Below are 6,786 nucleotides of genomic sequence, written 5' to 3' on the forward strand. Positions count from 1 at the left end.
AACGTACAACATAGTGATTATAGTTAACAATATCGTACTATAAACTTCAAAGTTGCTAAGAGACTAAATCTTAACTGTTCTCAACACAAAAAAGAAATGGTAATTATGTGATGCGATAGAGATGTTAGCTAATGCTACTGTAGTGATCATATTACAATATATAAATGTATCAAAGTAACACTTGTGCACCTCAAACTTATGCCTCAAACTTGACAGTGTTATGTGTCAGTTACATTCAAGAAAGGAAGGAAGGCAGAAAGGAAGGAAGGAAGGAAGGAAGGAAGGGAGGAAGGGAGGGAGGGAGGGGGAAAGGAAGAAAGAAAGGGAAAGGGCAGCAGCATGTCCCTGTGCTGAGAAAGACAATGGGAGGTCCTTAATGAGCACATTAAATCCATCCATCCCCAGTACCTCCCTGCCATTTACAAAAGGGATTACAAAAGTGGGGAGGAAGCATTTGTTCATTATCTGAATTATTGTAATGGTTTCATGTGTGTATAATATGTCAAAACATTGAGTTTATATTATAAATATGTGCAGTTTATGGTATGTCAGTTTTACACCACTGAAGTTGTTTAAAAAAATCAGTCTAACTCAGCGCTCTAAGATCCTTCTACTAAACCACTCTGTCTTCTATGAGTTGATTACTATGAATTCAAGGCATTTTCATTTGTGCATTTAACAAGTATATATGGAGTACCTACTGTATACCAGGCATTGTTCTGGACACTGGGGATATAAACATAAGCAAACCAGAACTCTGTGCTCATGGAACACACACTCTAGCAGAGGAAGGCCAAAAGAAGCAGCTAACGTTATAACTATCTAATGTCAGGTGTTGCTAAATGTTATGAAGAAAAATAAAGCAGAGTAACAGGAGAGAATATTGAGGGATAGAGTTTAGTTTGTGTACCATGCTCAGAGAGGACTTCTCCAGCAATGAGGTGCTTGAGCATGGGCATCAGGGAAGTGAGGATGAGTCCCTTGGAAACCTAGGAAAAGAGCATGCCAGACAGAGGGAAGAGGAAGGGCTAGCTGAGTTTAGCTGGGTCTTTCTCAGGCTTGCCCTTAGCTAAGAGCTGCCTTGCTCAAAGTCACACCCTCTTCCCTGGGGTGCCCTCATCTGAAGACTGGGAGATCAACAAATATAGTTTCACCTTGACTGATTTCAGGAGGGGAGAGCTGAATGGTGCACTATGGCATCTACCAGGGTCGGGGGAGGGTGAGACTAGAGAGGCACCTAGGGAGCAAAATTTTAAGGAGGCCCCACTCTCAGGTTCACACAAACCCAGAGTTCCAGAGGTTTATGGTCATGAATTCAAAGAGATGCCAGTCAGCATGATTGTGTATTTTTTCAGGTCATGTGCAGGCACAGAGCAGGCTGAGAGTTGTATTTAGGTAGGACTAGGGTATTACTAGACAAGTATGAAGGAGAGAGACTGCAGCAAGGGAATTGAGAGTGTTTACAAGGAAGTAATTTATAACATTGGACTGTGGAAACTAAGCTGGGTGGGCAAGGAAGTGAGGCTTGCTGCCCTGTCTCACTACCACGGAGGCAGGGGGGACTGCAATGCAGAGTGAAAAGTCAGCAGGAGCAATAGGCTGGAGAAGCCAGTGGAGTTAAAGAATTGTCGGAAAGGATATGAGAGGGAAGTAAGCAGAAAATGGAGGAGTTGGTGAGTAGAGAATGGGATGTTTGAAATGGAAACTCTGGAGAAGTTTCAGTTATTGGTGATGGGCCAGTTCTAGGATGTAACCATGGGAAATGGCAGCTGAGGTCAGGTGGAAGAAAAACATCATTGGAAGTCAGGTGATCAAGAAATTGAGAGGCCTGAGAATTGGAAAGATTGTTCAGTGGGTATTGGAATTACTAAGAATTCTAACAGTAGTGAGGAAAGAGGTATTGAGACGTTTGTTAAACTCTAAGGATTAAAATACTAGGGGAGTATCTTTTGAGGTCTGTGAATGACATGAACAACTGAGGGATAATGGATGGTATAATCTGATGACACGAACCTTAGAGGAGCTGGGAGGTTCAGGGAAAAGGGAGAAACAATGATCTGGAAGGACAATGATTTTATGTTAGCAACTGATTTCTGGCTAATGTCAACTTCTTAGTTGTTGTCAAACAGGTTATGTTTTATTGCTGAGCCGTTCCATGGAGAAATAATGCATATAAAGCAGTTGTTTTGTAATATAAATTTACTTTAAAATTTTGAATTACTAAGCTTACCAACTGTCTGAAATTCTCTTTTCAGGAATGGGACTCCGCAAAGCAGTAAATGCTTGAGTTTTGGTCCTGAGGAGTACGGAGCTAAGACGATGAAGAGGTGAAGCAGTTATAAGAGTGAGTCTGTTTAGGGAATTCCCTGGTGGTCCAGTCAGTGGTTAGGACTCAGTGCTTTCACTGCCGGGACCAAGTTCAATCCCTGGTTGGGGAACTAAGATCCTGCAAACTGCACGGCGTGGCCAAAAAATAAATAAATAAATTTTAAAAATCAAGTTTAAAATTTTTAAAAAATAATAAGAGTGAGTCTGTTTAAGCATTCTTAGTGTACTAATGGGGTAATACTGGGAGAATCAAGATTAGTCAATCATCCCAAGTCCAAGAGAAGGGCTGAAAAATAAAAGACAAGAACGTCCCTGATGGCGCAGTGGTTGGGTGTCCGCCTGCTAATGCTGGTGTCACGGGTTTGATCCCTGGTCCGGGAAGATCCCACATGCCATGGAGCAACTAAGCCCGTGCGCCACAACTACTGAGCCTGCGCTCTGGAGCCTGTGAGCCACAACTACCGAAGCCCGCGCGCCTAGAGCCCGTGCTCTGCAACAAGAGAAGCCACAGCGATGAGAAGCCCGCGCACCGCAATGTAGAGCAGCCGCCACTCACCGCAACTAGAGAAAGCCCACGCGCAGCAACGAAGACCCAACTCAGCCAAAAATAAATAAATTTTTAAAAAAAGGTTAAAAAAAAAAGATAAAGACAAGGGGTTGGAATGAAAGAAAGAGAAAATGTTAGGATGCTGTAACAAGTCATCAGCTTTCTAACCCACAATACCTGTGTCCATGTTTCTTGACATCTAACCTCCTTTACTAAGCTAACGTTAAATATTTTAGTTTTTGTTACTTAGTATGCAATTCCAGATTTCAAATCTGTAACGCTAGGATTTGTTTCGCTGAGAGTGACAGAAAACCTGTAAAGAAAGTGGCTTAAACGGAAGTTTCTTTCTGATATAAAATATTGGAGCAGAACATCCAGGAGTGTATGGCAATTCTAGTCCATGGAGTCAGAGACCCAGGCTCCTTTCAAGTCTTTAGTTGCTCATCTCTAGAATGAGGCCTTCTTTTTATTGACCCAAGATAAAGCTCCAGGTATCATATCAAATTTCTAAGCAGCAGAATTCAGTAAGGGGAGAGGGAAAAGATGAACTATATGCCAGTAAGCTCTTAAGAAAGGTTCCTTCTGCCACTTACATCCTGTTAGTCAGAAGTTGGTCTCATGGCTATGTCAACTGAGCTGAAAGGAAAAAAAAAAGGCATACACAGTCAAAAAATTCTATTGCTATGGAAGAAGGGAAGAATGGAGACTTAACAGTGGGCAGTCTCTGCCACATCAATGAACGAATAAGGCATAAGCATAAGGCATAAGCTTAAGGCAGAATTTGCAACATTTAACAGAAGGATAGAGAGAAGTAAGGAGGAAAATGGGATAGATCTGACTGCAGCTAATCTTATAGTTTGGGGAAGAGAAGGCAGCAAGTATAGGGACTTTCCACTTGATAGTCTCTACGTGAAGTGAGTATGAGTATGGAGGTGGAGTAGGGGACTTAAGAAACTAGTGAAGCTTTGAAATACCCATTGTAGGGGAAATACAAAGAATTGTTTAGTGATATAGAAGGAATACAGAGTAGACTTGATTGTCCAGGAAAAGACTGGACACTATGAGATTTACGGTTGTCCTCATTCATACTCCATCCTTCCACTATACCTGTACCTCCCTCTTTTGCTTTTGGGGAGACCATTTCTACCAAGGAAAAGGAATTGTACCTAGGACTTCTTTTTTGACTTCCTTGCCAAGTCCAATCAAGTAGATGACATTTTCTTACTGGTGCCGAGTGCAGACAGATAAGAATTAAATGTCAAGGAAATTGACAGGAAGACCTTCACTGATCAGGGATCCCTGGTGGTTACAATAGAACAAGGAAGAGAAACTCAGGCTATCTTATGGGAAACAGAGGAATTGCAAGAATACCCACTGACCATACTGGAAAACAAAAAACACTAGAAAGCCAGCAAGAAGCGAGGCAGCTTCAGGGTAGTTATTTATCGTGGTATCTCTTTCACATGAGCCTCTTCACATCACAGCTATACAAGTCTTGTTCATTCTTCTAAGGACTGGACAATTTTCAGCTCTCAGTCAAAATTCTAGAAGGGGCCAGTCTGATTCATTTACATAATTCTCAACAAATTTACTGGGTTGAGTCCTTTATACTGGACTACATCAGGGGTTATCAACCAAACTAATGAAGTGGCTCCCTTATGACTGGTATCTTAATCCACTGTATCAGTCAGGGGGGATACAGAAAACACACAGCAATTTGAACAAGGAAAATTTTATATAAAGAATTACTAACAAGCAACAGGGGATTAATTACTAAGGGTAAAGAAAGCTCTTAAGAATACAGAAATAGCGGCTATAGGAGCAGCCACTACCTCTAGGACTGAGGCAGAGGACCCAACGAAGGAGCATATTTTGAAGTTTCCATTGCAAGGCTGAGATTCAGATTTTGTTGGAGAGGGTGCGGCTGCGACCCACTGAAGCCCAGGGCTGGAGAGGAGGGCGTTGTCAACAAAACTAGTTAGGAAGGCACCCCACTGGGTGTGCCGAGACTTATTGGGAAGTTGCCAGCTGGTGCACCAAGACATGCTGGGAAGCCGGCAGGGGGACCAATGGACCTGCTGGGAAACACCCTCTTTTGAGGTGCCACTGGGTGTCCTACATGCCACTGGCCCCCACACACTGCAAAAGCAAGAAAAAAGAAAACACACAAGAACCAGGAAGAGAAGCTCCTTTCTTCTGCAGCATCCCTTCAGCATCTTCTGACAAGCTTAACAAAACTTGCCAGCAAGCAAAAGAAATATTTAAAGGGCTTAGCTCCTGTATCACAAGGCAGAGCAACGAAGGGTGGACTTAGGAGCCAAGAAATAGATAACCGGCACATCTACAAATCAGTGGTGGTCCCTACACAAGGCTCAGTATAATGCAATTTCCCAGAACAGGGGTCAGAGACAGAGCACTTCATTCCGGAAGAAATGTTCACTGGATCAGTACTTGGATTGGCTTAGATGAGTCCAGCATCTAAGAAATTTCCTCTTTTGGTACTATTGAATATCAAGGACACTGGTGATTTCAGAATTTCTAAATAGGAGGGAAGGAGAGAGGGCAAGAGTACTTCTCTTGCCGGCAAGCACTGTCATTTTTTGTTTTCACTTAGTTTATTCAAAATGTTAGGAATTTATTTGTGGGTGGTGGCTAAATCCACTGACTCAATAGAGAAATAATTTGGCTTCAGAATGGCTAGAAAAAGTACTGACAAAGGAAAACAAGCTTTACAGATTTGCGGACTTTAGGTGCTTGCAGATTAGGGAAGCTTACATGAGGATTTTCCGTATTCTTTTTTTTTTTTGGCCGCACCACGCGGCTTGTGGGATTTTAGTTCCCCGACCAGGGATTGACCCCAGACCTTCGGCAGTGAGAGCAAGGAGTCCTAACCGCTGGATTGCCAGGGAATTCCCTACTTTTCCTGATTCTTGTAATAAAACGTCATGGCTTATATGTTACATGAAATGCAAAAAAGGTCAGCTGTTTATCTTGAACAAGTATAACTCATTTTTCCAGTAGGCTGAAAAGACACCACCCCCCAAACCTGAATACATTTTACCTGTGCAATACATTATGGATCATGATTATGTAACAGAAATTCAACTATCAATGCTCTGAGAAACAGAATAATGGATTTCAAGTCAGCTACAATGGTGAAGATTTCCAGTTGATTGTATTCATGCTGTCATGTTTCCTACAGTTGACAAATGTTGATGGGCAATGATCCTAAAGTGAAAAATGCCACTTCAGAACTATTTGCAGGGTTCAAGATCTCACAGGATACGATGAATTTCAGAGACTATCAGGAAGTGTTCCTTCCCTATAATTTCAGCTCTACCTTATATGCTGTCATTGGGTTAGCCATTCAAGGCTGAATCCAACATTAACAAGATGATAGAATCAGATCAGGACCAGAACCAACTTAAAGTCCACCAGCTGAACAATATAATCAGTGAGAACTGACCAACTAGTCAGTGTTTATATTGAGGCTGCACACTAGAAATCAGTTGAAAAACTTATAAACTGCCAGTGTCTGGGCCTCATTTCCGACTGTTCAAATCAAAAACTACTTCTATTCATAAAGAATAACTTTCAGGGGGAAGGGAATTATGTGAATGCCATTAGCTTTTTTTCCCTCCCACTTTGTCTTTTAAGTAAAAAACACCCCAGCAGCTATTGCCTTTGGGACACTCTCAGGTCCCAAATTTGCTGTTTATTCCTAACTACAAAATACCTAACACAGATTGAAAAATCTGTAGCTTTCATTAGATTCCTAAATAGGGGCCTATAACTCAGGTTAAGAACCACTACCTTAGAAGCACTAAATCCAACTAATAGATTATAAATAGGGGAGTATTAAAACGCAAATTTTGTATTTAAATCTCAAGACTGATAATATACTAGCTCAT

The sequence above is a fragment of the Leucopleurus acutus genome (assembly GCF_964270905.1).
Source record: "Leucopleurus acutus genome assembly, chromosome: 2".
In the NCBI taxonomy this organism is placed as follows: domain Eukaryota; kingdom Metazoa; phylum Chordata; class Mammalia; order Artiodactyla; family Delphinidae; genus Leucopleurus; species Leucopleurus acutus.